Below are 18588 nucleotides of genomic sequence, written 5' to 3' on the forward strand. Positions count from 1 at the left end.
CTCTCCCGGTGAAGTGAACTAGCGCGTGCGGTTCATCGAGTCAAAACGACGAGTGAAGAAAAAATATAGGAACTTCAAACCACCACGGAAGGTCAACAGTTGAAGCGAATCTCAATGTACTACTTGATAACTCTTTAGTGCATTTTTTATGCCAACATTACATTAATCAATCACTTTGATTAGTGGAAGCAACTAAACTGTTGTTGTAAGTACACATAATCAGAACGAAGGGTGAGGCGGACAAGCAGATCAATAGGTTGCTATATTATTCCACATATATGGGTTTGTGTGATGTTACTTTGGATTACTAAGATTGTTAATCTATACTGGAAATTAGCGGCTGTTAAAAATTAGTCTTGATTTACTATAGCAATAGTTGTTGGTTACAGCCATTAAAAAGATTGATTAGTTCTATCAGGTTATTTAAACAGCAGCAAGGAATGAACATTACAGCTCTCTTTGATTTTCTTTGATGTTTCCTCTTTTGTCTGATCTGAAATAATATGTCATGACTATATATTCTACCCCACATCATCATTCCTTCTACATCGCTCATAGGAGAATATTGTAATGGCACTTTATTACTTGGTGGTAATAGACATAACTCCAGTCTTGCCATGTTTGTACAATTAATTTAATTCAATTTCAAACATGTATCATTTGCAGAAGATGTGCAATGAGTTGATGGGCAGCTAGCCGTTGCAAGAGCATTCAGAGATATGAGCTGCTACTCATACACAGGTATTAGCTTCTGTGTTGTCTAAATTAATTTAGTTTGAAACTTGGATGAAACGGCCAAACGAACTTGATCTATATTGATTCTGCTAATTGAGCTATGTAGGGCACAATAAATATAGCTTTTTCTTATTTCTTTCTGGAAAGCATTTGCCAAAGAAATTGAAAGGCAGCACTCTTATCAGCTATCATTTATCGTTTCTTCCGATAAATCCCTGCTTAGTTATTTCTCACAGGAATGATATATAGGTTGCTCTTGGTTCATCTACTTTGTACTTATGAGTTATGAGATGTTTCTCTGTTTTAGATTGTGGAGTAGTCGTGTGATCTGTAAAATGTACTGCATACATACCAAAGAAAGTATTTGGATTTGCGAATCGTGTAATAAAAACTGGGATGTGGGCTTTCTATAACAGGTTGAGGTTCAAATCCTGAAAGTTAGTGATGTAGCCATGAAAATCAGGGAAGCTTCTCTTTTTTTCCTTTTATCACATGAAATGAGTGCTATTATCATTGTATTCGTATTTTGTTATTCTTTCTACAATGATCAGGCATGGGTATTCTTTCGAAGTGAGCTTCATTTCTCTATAGTGAGGTCTCTAGCTGGTATTTTTTTTAAAATATTTTCAGTGCCATGAAATGATCAAATTCGATAATTCACATGTATCAAACAACACAACTCAGCTGATGTGTTCTTGTTTTTTCTATATACTTGCTCCGTACTCCGACAGATCTAAATCCATAAATACAACAATGTTGGGTTGCTCTGTTTTATCTACTATAATTTGCACGCCTATTTTTTAAAATTCTTATTGTTTCATTCACTTGCTGAAGCTCCTACAAACCTACAGAGCCATTGTTCTCCTACCTGGGAGCGGATAGGAAGGATTTGGGTGCCGGCAACGTGGGGCTGAGAAGAAAGGAGGATGTGTGAGGACAACTAGTGGGCGTACTACAACCGCAGCTGATTCGTGTGTGTTGTTTGTTCGATCCAACCCTTCCGTCTGCAGGGCCTGGCGAAGGGAATGAAGATGCACACCCTCGGCCACGACTTTGTCCTCTAGGTACAAAAGCGAGATAGACTGAAATTTGATAAACATTTGCTGAATATAAAGTATTGCATGATTCCTTGTATTAGCCTCTTTCCAAATGCTCAGTTTTATGACAGGAAGATTTTACATGGTTCAAATGTCCTGTCTCCTAGCTATGACAAGGATTATACATGCCTCCTGTATGGCAGCTACACTCTTATAAATGTCACGGATGGGAGGGAAGACAAGGAGGGCACAGGAAACAGTCGACGAAACATGGTTGAAGTTGTTGTTGTTCTGCACCTCATCCAAACCATCTCTAGATGTATGTCTAAGCTGAGCCCTCTCTTTTTCTTGCATCCGTAGTATATCCTGCCTCGATGTCCTTGGTAGTTATTGATTTGTTTTTATATTAAGCGACTTCGCTGATATAACTTGGCATCTTTAGAAGCTTATAGTGTCCTCCTTTCTTGTATTTTAATGTTGCATAATCTTCGTTGATAAAAAAGTTATCGCGCAATACTTTATGTTCAACAATCCAGTTTGTTACCTGTGTATACCTTGTGTTTTTTTAACTCCGTCAATCTGGGTTTATGAAAATTCAGTTCCCTATGTATATTTGTCAGCAAGTCCACTGTCATCTACTTCCTTGTTTAATAGATAATGTTACATTTTTATTTGCAAAACTGTGAACATTAAGTAGATGACATGAAAGACGAAACATAGCTCTATGAGAGTTGTTGGCCACTACATGTACTCACTTTTTGATAGTGTTTGTTTTTACCTTCAGAGCTGAAAAGTAATGTTGTGTTAATTGTAAGCTGATACAAAATCAACTTCAGTTTGCTAAAGAAAGTTCTCTTGCTAGCCTTGTGGAAAATTGACCCCAAAAGATCAGTATAAACTTAGCAGTTTAAATTTTTCTGCAGGTTGGAAAAGTACAGGCAAAGCGCTCAGCATCGGTGTGGTCTCTTCGTATAGTCTCAAGTTGATGCTATTAAAGATAGACTTGATAAGAAATACAACACATGTGATGGCTTTCATGTGCGCGTCAAGTCTATTGATGGTTTTCAAGGAGAAGAGGACGATGTATTAATACTATCAACGGTAATATCCAATTGGAATGGAGTTGTTGAGTTTCTTGCTGATAACCAAAGAACAAACATTACATGGGACAAGGGCAAGGCTCTGGATTTTCTGAATGAATCGTTAGGTACGCAGGCAACATTCATATATATTCACTTGCATCTCAGACCACTGTCGTAAATAATTATGGCACTGGCACTCTGCCTGTTGTTGTGCCTCTCCAGGATATACCTAACTGAAGCGATGACGTCCTGCCGGTGTATATTGGCGACGACCGCATCGACAGGATCCTGGTGGCCAAGTGCCTCAAGGAGAGCAGCACGTCTTACTCACTCCAGGACCCAGCAGAGCTTTTTCATGGCCTTTAGACATTTGAAACGGAGGGAGTATGATCCTCCTATATTTGCGTGCTTGTAGCTTTGGTCTATTTTATGAATGTGTGTTGCTGCTGTATCTTATTTTTCCAACCTATTGATCCTGTCACATGTGCGCCAGCGCAGGCTCTGGTCAGCACTAAGGGATTTCAGTTATAATTCCATGAGCAATGCTTGCATTCACATGTGCGTCCAGGGCATAAAAAAGATCTGAAAAGTGCGGTGACCTACCTGGCACCGCAGAGTTTCCGCTCAGGAGGCGCCGTGAGGGGCGCCCCAACCACTAGTAGAAAGAATACTGCACTCAGTGGCTGAGACTGGGGGATCAACACGGCCCCGGCCCCCTCCTTAATAACATTGAGTTAGGCCTAATATGCATGAGGTTAAATGGTTATTTGCTGCTAAAGAAAGAAGTCCATTTTTCACCCTAAAATGCGTCCTGATGGACAAATACTCCCCTCAACTTGAATTTGGTATGATTTCAACCCCCAAATCCTCAAAACCGGATGAATCTCCCCCTAAGGTGGTTTGGTCGGAAGCGTTGAGCGCGCCGCTCTCGTCCCCGACGAAGATCGTGTCGCCACTGTCCGGGACGCCGCGGCAGGACCTTTCCATCCAGGGAGCATGCCAGGTAGGCATGTCCTCCCACCGGCCGGCCACGAGGTCGAACACGGCGCCCTCCTTGGCGCAGCTGCCGTGTACGTTGACTATGCAGACCTTCCACCCGAGCAGACGGCATCCGTGGCGTCCCGGCTGAACCACCCGTTCTGCAGTGGCGGGAGCGGTGAAGGAAATATGCCCTAGAGGCAATAATAAAGTTGTTATTTATATTTCCTTATATTATGATAAATGTTTATTAGTCATGCTAGAATTGTATTAATCGGAAACTTAGTACATGTGTGAATACATAGACAAACAGAGTGTCCCTAGTACCCTCTACTTGACTAGCTCGTTAATCAAAGATGGTTAAGCTTCCTAACCATAGACATGTGTTGTCATTTGATTAACGGAATCACATCATTAGAGAATGGTGTGATTGACTTGACCCATCCATTAGCTTAGCACGGTGTGTTGGGGAACGTAGTAATTAATTTCAAAAAAATTTCTACGCACACGCAAGATCATGGTGATGCATAGCAAGGAGAGGGGAGAGTGTTGTCCACGTACCCTCGTAGACCGAAAGCGGAAGCGTTATGACAACGCGGTTGATGTAGTCGTACGTCTTCACAATCCGACCAATCCAAGTACCGGACGCACGGCACCTCCGAGTTCAGCACACGTTCAGCTCGATGACGTCCCACGAACTCCGATCCAGCAGAGCTTTGCGGGAGAGTTCCGTCAGCACGACGGCATGATGACGGTGTTGATGATGCTACCGACGCAGGGCTTCGCCTAAGCACCGCTACGATATAACCGAGGTGGAATATGGTGGAGGGGGGCACCGCACATGGCTAAGAGATCAATGATCCATTGTTGTGTCTATGGGGTGCCCCTGGCCACATATATAAAGGAGTGGAGGAGGTGGGAGAGGGCCGGCCCCTGTGGCGCGCCCTGGAGGAGTCCTACTCCCACCGGGAGTAGGATTTCCCCCGTTCCCAGTAGTAGGAGTAGGAGTCAAGGAAAGGGAAGAGAGAAGAGAAGGAAGGAGGGGGCGCAGCCCCTCCCCCTAGTCCAATTCGGACTAGGCCTTGGGGGGGGGGGGGGGGCGCAACCTCTCCTCTCTCTTTCCCCTAAAGCCCAATAAGGCCCATATACTCCCCGGCGAATTCCCGTAACTCTCCGGTACTCCGAAAAATACCCGAATCACTCGGAACCTTTCCGATATCCGAATATAGTCGTCCAATATATCGATCTTTACGTCTCGACCATTTCGAGACTCCTCGTCATGTCCCCGATCTCATCTGGGACTCTGAACTACCTTCGGTACATCAAAACACATAAATTCATAATACAAATCATCACCGAACGTTAAGCGTGCGGACCCTACGGGTTCGAGAACTATGTAGACATGACCGAGACACATCTCCGGTCAATAACCAATAGCGGAACATGGATGCTCATATTGGCTCCTACATTCTACGAAGATCTTTGTCGGTCAAACCGCATAACAACATACGTTGTTCCCTTTGTCATCGGTATGTTACTTGCCCGAGATTCGATCGTCAGTATCTCAATACCTAGTTCAATCTCGTTACCGGCAAGTCTCTTTACTCGTTCCGTAATACATCATCCCGCAACTAACTCATTAGTTACAATGCTTGCAAGGCTTATAGTGATGTGTATTACCGAGTGGGCCCAGAGATAGCTCTCCGTCAATCGGAGTGACAAATCCTAATCTCGAAATACGCCAACTCAACAAGTACCTTCGGAGACACCTGTAGAGCACCTTTATAATCACCCAGTTACGTTGTGACGTTTGGTAGCACACAAAGTGTTCCTCTGGTAAACGGGAGTTGCATAATCTCATAGTCATAGGAACATGTACAAGTCATGAAGAAAGCAATAGCAACATACTAAACGATCAAGTGCTAAGCTAACGGAATGGGTCAAGTCAATCACATCATTCTCCTAATGATGTGATCCCGTTAATCAAATGACAACTCATGTCTATGGCTAGGAAACATAACCATCTTTGATCAACGAGCTAGTCAAGTAGAGGCATACTAGTGACACTATGTTTGTCTATGTATTCACACATGTATTATGTTTCCGGTTAATATAATTCTAGCATGAATAATAAACATTTATCATGATATAAGGAAATAAACAATAACTTTATTATTGCCTCCAGGGCATATTTCCTTCACGATGATCGTTTAGTTTGTTGCTATTGCTTTCTTCATGACTTATAATGTTCCTATGACTATGAGATTATGCAACTCCCGAATACCGGAGGAACACTTTGTGTGCTATCAAACGTCACAACGTAATTGGGTGATTATAAAGATGCTCTACAGGTGTCTCCGATGGTGTTTGTTGAGTTGGCATAGATCGAGATTAAGATTTGTCACTCCGATAGTCGGAGAGGTATCTCTGGGCCCTCTCGGTAATGCACATCACTATAAGCCTTGCAAGCAATGTGACTAATGAGTTAGTTGCGGGATGATGCATTACGGAACGAGTAAAGAGACTTGCCGGTAACGAGGCTGAACTAGGTATTGAGATACCGACGATCGAATCTCGGGCAAGTAAACATACCGATGACAAAGGGAACAACGTATGTTGTTATGCGGTTTGACCGATAAATATCTTCGTAGAATATGTAGGAACCAATATGAGCATCCAGGTTCTACTATTGGTTATTGACCAGAGACGAGTCTCGGTCATGTCTACATAGTTCTCGAACCCGTAGGGTCCGCGCGCTTAACGTTTGATGACGATCGGTATTATAAGTTTATGTGTTTTGATGTACCGAAGGTTGTTTGGAGTCCCGTATGTGATCACGGACATGACGAGGAGTCTTGAAATAGTCGAGATATAAAGATCGATATATTGGAAGGCTATGTTTGGACATCGGAATGGTTCCGGGTGAGTTCGGGCATTTACCGGAGTACCGAGGGGTTACCGAAACCCCCAGGGGAGTCAATGGGCCTTTATGGGCCTTAGTGGGAGAGAGGAGGAGGCGTCCAGGTGGAGGCCCCCCCTGTTGGGGATCGTTGCAGAAATTAAAAAATTTCTAAGCATCACCAAGATCAATCTATGGAGAGACTAGCAACGAGAGAGAGAGGGGAGTGTATCTTCCTACCCTTGAAGATCGCGATGCGGAAGCGTTACAAGAACGCGGTTGGTGGAGTCATACACGCAGCGATTCAGGTCGCGGTCGATTCTGATCTAAGCGCCGAACAACGGCACCTCCGCGTTCAACACACGTGCAGCCCGGGGACGTCTCCCGCGCCTTGATCCAGCAAGGAGGAGGGAGAGGTTGGGGAAAACAACTCCACCAGCAGCACGACGGCGTGGTGGTGGTGGAGCAGTGTGGTTTTCAGCAGGGCTTCGCCAAGCACTACGAAGGACGAGGATGTGGAGAGGTAGGGCTGCGCCGAGAGAGAGAGAGAGAGAGAGAGACTCGTGTCTTTGGCAGCCCCAAAACCCCCACTATATATAGGAGGAGGGGAGGTGGCTGCGCCCCCTCTAGGGTTCCCACCCTAGGGGTGCGGCAGCCCTAGATGGGATTGGGGGGCGGCCAAGAGGGGGAGAGAGAAGGGGGCGCGCCCTAGGGTGGGCCTTTAGGCCCATCTGCGCCTAGGGTTTCCCCCCCTCTCCTCCTAGTTGCGCCTTGGGCCTTGGTGGGAGGTGCACCAGCCCACTCAGGGGCTGGTCCCTTCCCACTCTTGGCCCATGCAAGCCTCCGGGGCTTGTGGCCCCTCCCGGTGGACCCCCGGAACCATCCGGTGGTCCCGGTACATTACCGGTGACGCCCGAAACACTTCCGGTGGCCAAAACCTCACTTCCTATATATTATTCTTTACCTCCGGACCATTCCGGAACACCTCGTGACGTCCGGGATCTCATCCGGGACTCCGAACAAAATTCGGTAACCATGTACAAACTTTCCCTATAACCCTAGCGTCATCGAACCTTAAGTGTGTAGACCCTACGGGTTCGGGAGGCATGTAGACATGACCGAGACATCTCTCTGGTCAATAACCAACAACGGGATCTGGATACCCATGTTGGTTCCCACATGTTCCACGATGATCATATCGGATGAACCACGATGTCGGGGATTCAGTCAATCCCATATACAATTCCCTTTGTCTACCGGTATGATACTTGCTCGAGATTCGATCGTCGGTATCCCTATACTTTGTTCAATCTCGTTACCGGCAAGTCTCTTTACTCATTCGTAACACATCATCCCGTGATCAACCCCTTGGTCACATTGAGCTCATTATGATGATGTCCTACCGAGTGGGCCCAGAGATACCTCTCTGTCACACGGAGTGACAAATCCCAGTCTTGATTCATGCCAACCCAACAGACACTTTCGGAGACACCCGTAGTGTGCCTTTATAGCCACCCAGTTACGTTGTGACGTTTGGCACACCCAAAGCATTCCTACGGTATCCGGGAGTTGCACAATCTCATGGTCTAAGGAAATGATACTTGACATTAGAAAAGCTTTAGGAGACGAACTACACGATCTTGTGCTATGCTTGGGATTGGGTCTTGTCCATCACATCATTCTCCTAATGATGTGATCCCGTTATCAACGACATCCAATGTCCATGGTCAGGAAACCGTAACCATCTATTGATCAACGAGCTAGTCAACTAGAGGCTCACTAGGGACATGTTGTGGTCTATGTATTCGCACATGTATTACGATTTCCGAATAACACAATTATAGCATGAACAATAGACAATTATCATGAACAAAGAAATATAATAATAACCCCTTTATTATTGCCTCTAGGGCATATTTCCAACACCCCCAAGCCCAATCCGAATTGGGTGGGGGGGCCGGCCCCCCTTTCCGTCCCTCCTTCTCCCTCTTCCTTCTTCTCCTACTCCAACTAGGGAAAGGGGGGAAACCTACTCCCACTGGGAGTAGGACTCCCCCTTGGGCGCGCCATAGAGAGGGCCGGCCCTCCCCTCCTCCACTCCTTTATATACGGGGGAGGGGGCACCCCACAGACACACAAGTTGATTGTTTAGCCGTGTGCGGTGCCCCCCTCCATAGATTTCCACCTCAGTCATATTGTTGTAGAGCTTAGGCGAAGCCCTGCGTCGGCAACTTCATCATCACCGTCATCACGCCGTCGTGCTGACGAAACTCTCCCTCGACCTCAGCTGGATCTAGAGTTCGTGGGACGTCACAGAGCTGAACGTGTGCAAATCACGGAGGTGCCGTACTTTCGGTGCTAGGATCGGTCGGATCGTGAAGACGTACGACTACATCAACCGCGTTGTCATAACGCTTCCGTTCTCGGTCTACGAGGGTACGTGGACTACAATCTCCCCTCTCGTTGCTATGCATCACATAAAGGGTGCGTCCCTGTCGCTTGAGCGTGTAGACGACGTCCATGGCGGTGACGGTCTTGCGGCGGACATGCTCGGTGTAGGTGACGGCGTCGCGGATGACGTTCTCGAGGAAGATCTTGAGCACACCGCGGGTCTCCTCGTAGATGAGCCCCGAGATGTGCTTCACGCCGCCCCGCCGCGCCAGACGCCGGATGGCCGGCTTGGTGATGCCCTGGATGTTGTCCCGCAGCACCTTCCGGTGGCGCTTGGTGCCGCCCTTGCCCAGACCCTTCCCTCCCTTGCCGCGGCCCGACATTGCTGAGCTCCGAACGGGACGAAGAGGCTGCGCTGCTTGGAGGTGGAGGATTTGGGATTGGGGAATTTCTGGTGTGGGCAAGAAGCTGGTGGTGGGGAGAATTTATGGCGGAGGGGCCGGGGGCTTTCGGCGCGCGATGTCAAACGACGGGTGCACGATCCGTGGGACTGGGGATGCGGAGATGTGACTGGTCCGTACTGGGAAGGCGGGATCGATGACATGGCAGAGCACGTACATCTCAGGAATGCGTGCTCGTTTCGGGAGGCCTGGCTACTGGCTTAATTCGTTTATGTTTTCAACATTTTGCTGAATAATATCTTAAACAGTTTATAAATACAATATAAACATTTTCCTAAAGGAAGGAAGCATTTCTAATCTATACGAGCATTTTTTACACTATAAATATTTTTTGAAAAATTTATAACCACAGTTTTTTAAAACATGTGAACATTTGTTTTTAGTTACTACTCCCTCCTCCCATAATATAAGATTGTTTTTCAAGCTTGAAAACCGATCTTATATTATGGGATGGAGGGAGTAACTTTTCTACATTTTATAAAATAAATTAAAATGCCAAAAAGGTTTTTCAAACGTATGAACATTTTTTTAAAATATCGTGAACATTTTTCTTGAATGATTTCAGCATTTTCTTAAAGTTGCATGAACATTTTTAAGATGTGTGATGAATGTTTTTAAAATTTTATGTAAATTAATTTTTTAAAAATATACTTTTAAATATTTTGAAGATATGAACAAAGTAGAAAAAAAAAAGAAAAAAGGAACAAAAAACACCCACGTAACTAACCTAGGCTATCCCATTAGGCCGACTCGCTATAGCCTCCCTTGAGGCAAGTCTAGCATCCGACTCGCTTGAGGTGATGTAGAGACGCGCCTAAGATAACTCGTTAGATGTTCTAAATAAACTCATGGCCAATCGGATTTCATAGCCTGGTAGTTTACTAAGTCTGGCTATTCACCGTTAGGTCTTCCTACTATTCAGAATGGCAGTCTAACACCGAACTAGGGATCATTCAAATGAAGGCGAAGGAATAATAATGAATCCCCGTCCAATTCAGAATGTGTGACACCGAAAGTTCATATTTTGAACTGAGGGCTCTATACGGTATGTGACATGCTATTGTACATTACCTGATAAACATATCGACACACTAATTGTTTGCCCGGTGTGTAAGATTGAGCCAGAAGACATCAATCATATATTGTTTGGATGCGATCTAGCTAAAGAAGTTTGGGAAGCACTTGGGTTGGGGAATGTTGTTTCCTCAACAGACCCCATAGACTAATCAGGTGTTGTTGTTCTGGAATAATTGATTTTCACAGAGAAACCGGGAGGAGTGGTGATTATTGAAGCCAATGTGGTTGAGCTTATTATGGTTGCTTGTTGGTATATCTAGAGGAAAGCCGTAAGACAGACACGTGGAGAATGTTGGGTTGGGGAATGTTGTTTCCTCAACAGACACCATAGACTAATCAGGTGTTGTTGTTCTGGAATAATTGATTTTCACAGAGAAACCGGGAGGAGTGGTGATTATTGAAGCCAATGTGGTTGAGCTTATTATGGTTGCTTGTTGGTATCTAGAGGAAAGCCGTAAGACAGACACGTGGAGAATGTTGGTATGCCTGTGAGGTAAAAAACGAGTGTTCGAGGTACTATGGCAAACTGCTTGTACAAGGAAGTTTGCAAACCTCCTGCTCGGGAAAAATGGAAGAGCGGGAACCTACAAACTGAAAATGTAGACGCGTTGTTTAACATGGAAACTTGAGAGCTACTAGGATTTAGCGCCAATGGAGAGATTGGATTTCCTGGCTTCTGCCGACATCATCATCCTCTTTCCTGTTCAATGGGTTAGCTGGACATGTGATTGCTCATCGACAGGGCCTCCGAAAGGGTGACCCCTTCTCGCCCTGCTCTTCGTCATAGCGATAGACCCACTTCACCGACTAATAGAAAAGGTTACTGAAACAAGCATGCTCTCGCCTCTTCCAGGCAGAGATGTCAAGATCCATGTTAGTCTCTATGCGGACGACGCCATTGTCTTCGCCAACCCCGACAAGATGGAGAGCGACACTCTGATGCATATTCTAGATGACTTTGGTGGTTCCTCGGGGCTTAGGATAAACCCTCTCAAATCAACGGCAATGCCCATTAGAGGCAACAACATCAATCTCGAGGAAGTTCTGCATAATTTTAGTGGCACGATCTCTGAATTCCTGATGTCTACTACACAACCTTCTTCTTGTAGACGTTGTTGGGCCTCCAAGTGCAGAGGTTTGTAGGACAATAGAAAATTTTCCTCAAGTGGATGACCTAAGGTTTATCAATCCGTGGGAGGCGTAGGATGAAGATGGTCTCTCTCAAACAACCCTTCAACCAAATAACAAAGAGTCTCTTGTGTCCCCAACACACCCAGTACAATGGTAAATTGTATAGGTGCACTAGTTCGGCGAAGAGATGGTGATACAACTGCAATATGGATGGTAGATATAGGTTTTTGTAATCTAAAAATATAAAAACAGCAAGGTAACTAATGATAAAAGTGAGCACAAACAGTATTGCAATGCTAGGAAATAAGGACTAGGGTTCATACTTTCACTAGTGCAAGTTCTCTCAACAATAATAACATAACTGGATCATATAACTATCCCTCAACATGCAACAAAGAGTCACTCCAAAGTCACTAATAGCGGAGAACAAACGAATAGATTATTGTAGGGTACGAAACCACCTCAAAGTTATCCTTTCTGATCGATCTATTCAAGAGTCCGTAGTAAAACAACACGAAGCTATTCTTCCCGTTCGATCTATCCTAGAGTTTGTACTAGAATAACACCTTAAGACACAAATCAACCAAAACCCTAATGTCACCTTGATACTCCAATGTCACCACAAGTATCCGCAGGTATGATTATACGATATGCATCACACAATCTCATATTCATCTATTCAATCAACACAAAGAACTTCGAAGAGTGCCCCAAAGTTTCTATCGGAGAGTCAAGACGAAAACGTGTGCCAACCCCTATGCATAGATTCCCAAGGTCACGGAACCCGCAAGTTGATCACCAAAACATACATCAAGTGAATCAATAGAATACCCCATTGTCACCACGGGTATCCCACGCAAGACATACATCAAGTGTTCTCAAATCCTTAAAGACTCAATACGATAAGATAACTTCAAAGGGAAAACTCAATCCATTACAAGAGAGTAAAGGGGGAGAAACATCATAAGATCCAACTATAATAGCAAAGCTCGCGATACATCAAGATCGTGCCGAATCAAGAACACGAGAGAGAGATCAAACACATAGCTACTGGTACATACCCTCAGCCCCGAGGATGAACTACTCCCTCCTCGTCATGGAGAGTGCCGGGATGATGAAGATGGCCACCGGTGAGGGATCCCCCCTCCGGCAGGGTGCCGGAATAGGGTCCCGATTGGTTTTTGGTGGCTACAGAGGCTTGCGGCGGCGGAACTCCTGATCTAGGTTTATTCCAAATGACCCGGATGTGGGCTGGGAATCCTGGTGTGACAACTTCGTACTTTGGGCCGGCCGAGGTTTTCATTTTATTTGGTCCCACTATTTTGCCTAAAAAAATTGGTCCCATTATTGTCGCCAGTTTTTTCTTGCCCGCAAAACACGTCGGGTTTCTATTTCCTCGGTTAGGCTCTTCGATGCCACGGAAATTCCAAAAATGTTCTTGTTTTAAGAAATATATTTGTGTTTTCAATTTTTTTGGAATTTCGTTTTTCCCTGTTTTAGAAAATAATTAAAAATTCAAAATGCGTACTCTTTTATAAAAAAAAGTTTAGGATTTCAAGATTTTCAAATTTTGTTCGATCTTTTATTAAAAAACATTTTTTGAAAAATGCTCAAGATTTAAAAAAACATGTATGGGTTTTTTTTAATATAATGTTTTCACTTTTACAAACAATCTTTTTTTTGGAAAACCAAATAAAAAACCAGACGCTATCGTAGCTGTTTAAGCAACAACCACGGTACAGTAAAATGCTCAAAACCAGTTGTTGTTGCATTAAGTTGTAGTCTTCTTATACTTAATGTTCTGCCTTCTATAAAACTATGGTACACACTTAAGGGTGGACACGGTCCGGGCCGGTCCGGTCCCGGTCCGAGTCGTCGTTTGGACCGGCCGCCGGCGGTCCGGTCCGGACCGGACTGAGCTGTGCAGCGGTCCTGGACCGGACCGGCGAATGTGAAGCTCGGTGCGGACCGGCGGTCATCATGGTCCCGACGATGTCGAGTCACTGCCATGTGGGCCTAGGATGTCGGCGAGGTGGTTGGAGAAGAAGCACGGTGACCGGAGCAGGAGAAGACGAACCTAATGTGCGGCTGCGCGAGGAGGAGGCACAGGGGAGAGAGGGAGCGGCCGCCCGAGGGAGCGGCGGCGTAACGCGTGAGGGATAGGGGGCGAGGGAGAAAGGGCGGCGTGGCCGAGCAGGGGAGAGAGAGGCGCGAGGGAAAGGGTGGTGCAGTGGCAGGTGGAAGACGTGCGCGAGAGCCGGGGGCGAGGGGTAGACGACGTGCCGTGAAGTTAGCCGTGAACCCGCGCATGTTTATTACTTACCAGTTTTCTTGCTTGCATGCAAGCAATCTATCGCATGCATGAGCCCACGAATATCCGTCTACAGCCATGCCGTGATGAGTGGATCAAATTGGACGTGGAGTTAATTGTGGGATGGCACCGTGATTCTCGAATCGAACCTGTTTCTCTCGTTAGTCGCGAATAAAAGGAAAGAGCAGCGTGGAGTTAGTCATGGGATTGACACGACCGTGCTAGGATAACTACCTTTTGCGGAACGAGCATGCAAAATCAGGGAGAATCGGTTCAAGAATCCTGTAGGCAGTTATTTCCATAGATGTAGCGACAGATTATGGCGGGATAGCGCCGTGATTATGGGATATCCTCGTTTCTCTCGGTCTTCTACGGTCCAACCGAGCGGACCGGGCTTTAACCGGACCGGACCGAAGTTTTTTCGGTCCAGATTTCACAGACCGGACCGGCTATTTTTTTGAGCGGGCCAGGACCGAGCTGGGCAGGACCGAGCGGGCCACGAGCGGGCCAAAAAGCCCGCTCGTGTCGTCCACCCTGATATACACTTGTGTACTCTAAAAAAAAGAAGATAGTGTTGATAGTAGTCAATACGTAATACAGTGAGACTGGTCTTGATTCTAGGTCATTGTGTCAGGATCTTACCAGGTGCGCATCAAAGACAACAGTACTAGGTAGGCAACACCGATTGTTAAAGATCTCGTTCTTGTTCGACTCAGCGCACTCGATGTTGCTATACAATTGATAGAGAGAAGAAGGGGTTTCGTTTTTTTCTGAGGCAAGAAGGGGGTTATCCCTAGTAGTGTAGAGAGCCGGGAAAGAAGAGAGGTAGCCTCCCGATCCTTCCGGCCCCCTTCCTTGTGTGCTCGTGGTTGGCCCCTTCCAGGCCCATGAAGCGGCGGCGGGAGGCTCGTGGATTACGTGCCGAGGGAAGCTTTTGGAGGAACATGTAAGCATCTGGCTTCCGTGAAACCTGCTGCCGGCCAGATGGGGCTCGAGTGTGCTTTGTGAACCATCAGGACCTCCTCCTCCTCCTCCTTCTCCTAGGTGTTCATGAATCTGGAGGAAATGGCCGTTGAGTGCACCTGGAGCGGGCGGAGGATGCGGAGGGCGGATGGAGCTGGCTTAACTGATGATGATGCGGTAGAAGCTAGAGCATCATCGGCAGTTCCTGGCATGAGTAGCACCATCTTAGATGCCATGAATTCTTACTGCAATAGTAACTAGGCAAAGGACGTAGCGTTTTGGCTCTCGGGTGCATTTGCACCTAAGGTAAACAGTAAATTCGTTTAAAATAGTAAAAGAATTCAAAAAACTCCGAATTTCTTTGTGATGCTAGATGCTTATGTGCGTGAAGTCCGTGCCAAATTTCATGGAGTTTGGACATTTCAGTAGCTATCAGCAAAAAAAAATATTGGCGCAGTAACAAATTTTACTGTTCAAGTACTGCTTTGAACCAATTTTGTCTTTTTTTTCATGAGCTCCTCAAACGTCTGAACAAGCTGAAATTTGGCTTGAACATCATGCATTGGAACATCCTTCACCTATTTTTTTTTTCAGAATTTGTTTAGTTTTTTTTAATTTACTGTTCACCGAGTGTAGATAAGGCTGAGCACCGAATTGGATATCCGCTAGGCAAAGGACTTAATTTGTGGATCGACCAGCTTATTTTTCTTTTTGTGAGAGGATCGACCAGTAGTGTTCGGGCTTCTGTCAACAGGAAGTTGATGTGTCTCGAAACAAGCCGCTCGTTTGGGTACTCATATAATCCCAGCTTACTAGCTTAGCTATTGCTCTCCCAGTGAAGTGAACCAGCACGTGCAGTTCATCGAGACAAAACCACGAGTGAAGAACATAAATAAATAAATTAATAATAAGACAAGAAAAGAGAGGAACGCGGGCGTTCAAACCACCATGCGAAGACGAGGTCTCTGCTTCACAACACACCCATCAAAGATCAAACGGGTCAAAGAATGTTAAGAATACTACACTTCGGACAAGAAAAAGTGGCGCTGAGTTATGTTCATTGGTGGGCACTGGGGTGACCGTGATGTGCGGAATATGATTGATATCTTTTCGAGGCAGAGATCGTGGAACGCGGTGTAAAGTTCCGTTAGAAAATGCGGCGAGACGGGTATGTGCCGTGATGCAAGAATCGCCTTTCCTGGGTTTATACCATGTAGAGCCTTCCATAGGAACACCTTAATCTTACTTGGAATTTTTAGATTCCATAAAATGTCCCACATCGGGTTTGGTTCAGCAGAGCCTTGACCTTCCTTCCGTCTCGTTTGTGCGCCGAACTGATAATCCCATTCAATATGCGTTACTCCTGTGCCACGCCACAAAATCTTCCCGCAGAGGGCTCGAAGGGATCCGCTAGAATATTGCTTGCATCAATCACTACTGGAATCAGCTAATTTGCCATCTGCCAGCTCTTTGCTGTCTGCTAGCTGACGGCAAAGAAACTCTTTGCCATCAGCTACCCAAAAACAGACGGCAAAGAAAGGGCAGACGGCAAAGAATCTTTGCCGTCCGCTGGCGGACGGCAAAGAGTGAGGTGGCCCCACCCCCGCCCGTTTTTGAAAAACTTAACGGGCCACCTCTTTGCCGTCCGCTAGCAGACGGCAAAGAGGCAAAAAAGCGGACGGCAAAGGGGGGCGGACGGCAAAGAGCCTACTACCTAACGGCCCGTACCCCCCGCCCGTTACTCACTTCTTCCCTCTCCCTCGCCGTTTCTCTCCTCCCACGCCGCCGCCGCCCGCCGCGCGCCGCCGCCCCGGCTCCCCGCCGCCCCACCGCCCCGTCGCCCCCCCCGCCCCGGCCCCCCGCCGCCCCGCGCCCCACCGCCGCCACGGCCCCCCCGCCGCCCCGCGCCCCCCGCCGCCTCCTCCACTGCCCCGCCCCGCCCCCCCCGCCCCCCATCCCCCCGCCGCCCCGGCCCCCCGCCGGCCGGGCCCCCGTCGCCCCGCCTCCTCCACCGCCCCGCCCCGGCCCCTCGCCGGCCGGGCCCCCGCCGCCCCGCCTCCTCCACCGCCCCGCCCCGGCCCTCCGTCGCCGGCCCCTCCCCGACCCATCGCCGCCCCCCAAGTGAGCCCCTCCTCCCTTTTTTTTCTTCTGTTTTTTTGTTTTTTTCTTCTGTTTTTTTGTTTTTTTTCTGTTTAAGTTTAGGTTTAATTAGTTTAAATAGTTTAGTTTTAATTAGTTTAGGTTTTTAGTTTAGGTTAGTTTAGGTTTAGGTTAAGTAGAAGGGGGAAGAAGAAGAAGAAGAAGAAGAAGAAGAAGAAGAAGAAGAAGAAGAGGAGGAGGAGGAGGAGGAGGAGGAGGAGGAGGAGAAGAAGAAGGAGAAGAAGAAGAAGAAGAAGAAGAAGAAGAAGAGGAAGAAGAAGAAGAAGAAGAAGAAGAGGAGGAGGAGGAGGAGGAGAAGAAGAGGAGGAGGAGGAGGAGGAGGAGAAAGAAGAAGAAGAGGAGGAGGAGGAGAAGAAGAGGAGGAGGAGGAGGAGGAGGAGAAAGAAGAAGAAGAAGAAGAAGAAGAAGAGGAGGAGGAGGAGGAGGAGGAGACACCCCGAAGCCCCGACCCCGAAACAACACCCCGACCCCGACACGGCACCCCGAGACCGACACGACACCCCGACCCCGACACGGCACCCCGAGACCGACACGAGACCCCGACCCCCGACACGACACCCCCGACACCCCGACCCCGACCCCGACCCCGACCCCGACCCCGACCCCGACCCCGACCCCGACCCCGAGCCTGACCCGACACCCCGACCCCGACACTGACATGACACCCCGACCCCGACCCGGCACCCCGACCCGACACCCCGACCCCGAGACCCCGACCCCGACACGGCACCCCGAGACCGACACGACACCCCGACCCCGACACTGACACGACACCCCGACCCCCGACACGACACCCCCGACACCCCGAGACCCCGACCCCGAGACCCCGACCCCGACCCCGACCCCGACCCCGACCCCGACACCCCGACCCCGAGCCTGACCCGACACCCCGACCCCGACACCGACACGGCACCCCGACCCCGACCCGGCACCCCGACCCGACACCCCGACCCCGAGACCCCGACCCCGACACGGCACCCCGAGACCGACACGACACCCCGACCCCGACACGGCACCCCGAGACCGACACGACACCCCGACCCCCGACACGACACCCCCGACACCCCGACACCCCGACCCCGAGACCCCGACCCCGACCCCGACCCCGACCCCGACCCCGACACCCCGACCCCGAGCCTGACCCGACACCCCGACCCCGACACTGACATGACACCCCGACCCCGACCCGGCACCCCGATCCGACACCCCGACCCCGAGACCCCGACCCCGACACGGCACCCCGAGACCGACACGACACCCCGACCCCGACACGGCACCCCGAGACCGACACGACACCCCGACCCCCGACACGACACCCCCGACACCCCGACCCCGAGACCCCGACCCCGACCCCGACCCCGAC

The 18588-nt window shown here is 48.1% G+C and overlaps 1 long non-coding RNA gene across 3 annotated transcripts; it reads left to right on the forward strand.

The window, feature by feature from the left end:
* The first annotated feature begins 658 nt into the window (after positions 1-658).
* Positions 659-3345, forward strand: LOC141021396 (uncharacterized). 3 transcript variants are annotated; one of them, XR_012182665.1, is made up of 5 exons: positions 659-741; positions 1570-1799; positions 1904-2091; positions 2696-2979; positions 3077-3342. It is a non-coding gene; the product is annotated as an uncharacterized lncRNA (long non-coding RNA). The 3 variants fall into 3 exon arrangements; XR_012182664.1 differs by having other exon boundaries at positions 2696-3344; XR_012182666.1 differs by having other exon boundaries at positions 664-741; positions 1587-1799; positions 2696-3345.
* The last annotated feature ends 15243 nt before the right edge of the window (positions 3346-18588 follow it).

Source organism: Aegilops tauschii, chromosome 4 (genome assembly GCF_002575655.3).
Source record: "Aegilops tauschii subsp. strangulata cultivar AL8/78 chromosome 4, Aet v6.0, whole genome shotgun sequence".
In the NCBI taxonomy this organism is placed as follows: Eukaryota; Viridiplantae; Streptophyta; class Magnoliopsida; order Poales; family Poaceae; genus Aegilops; species Aegilops tauschii.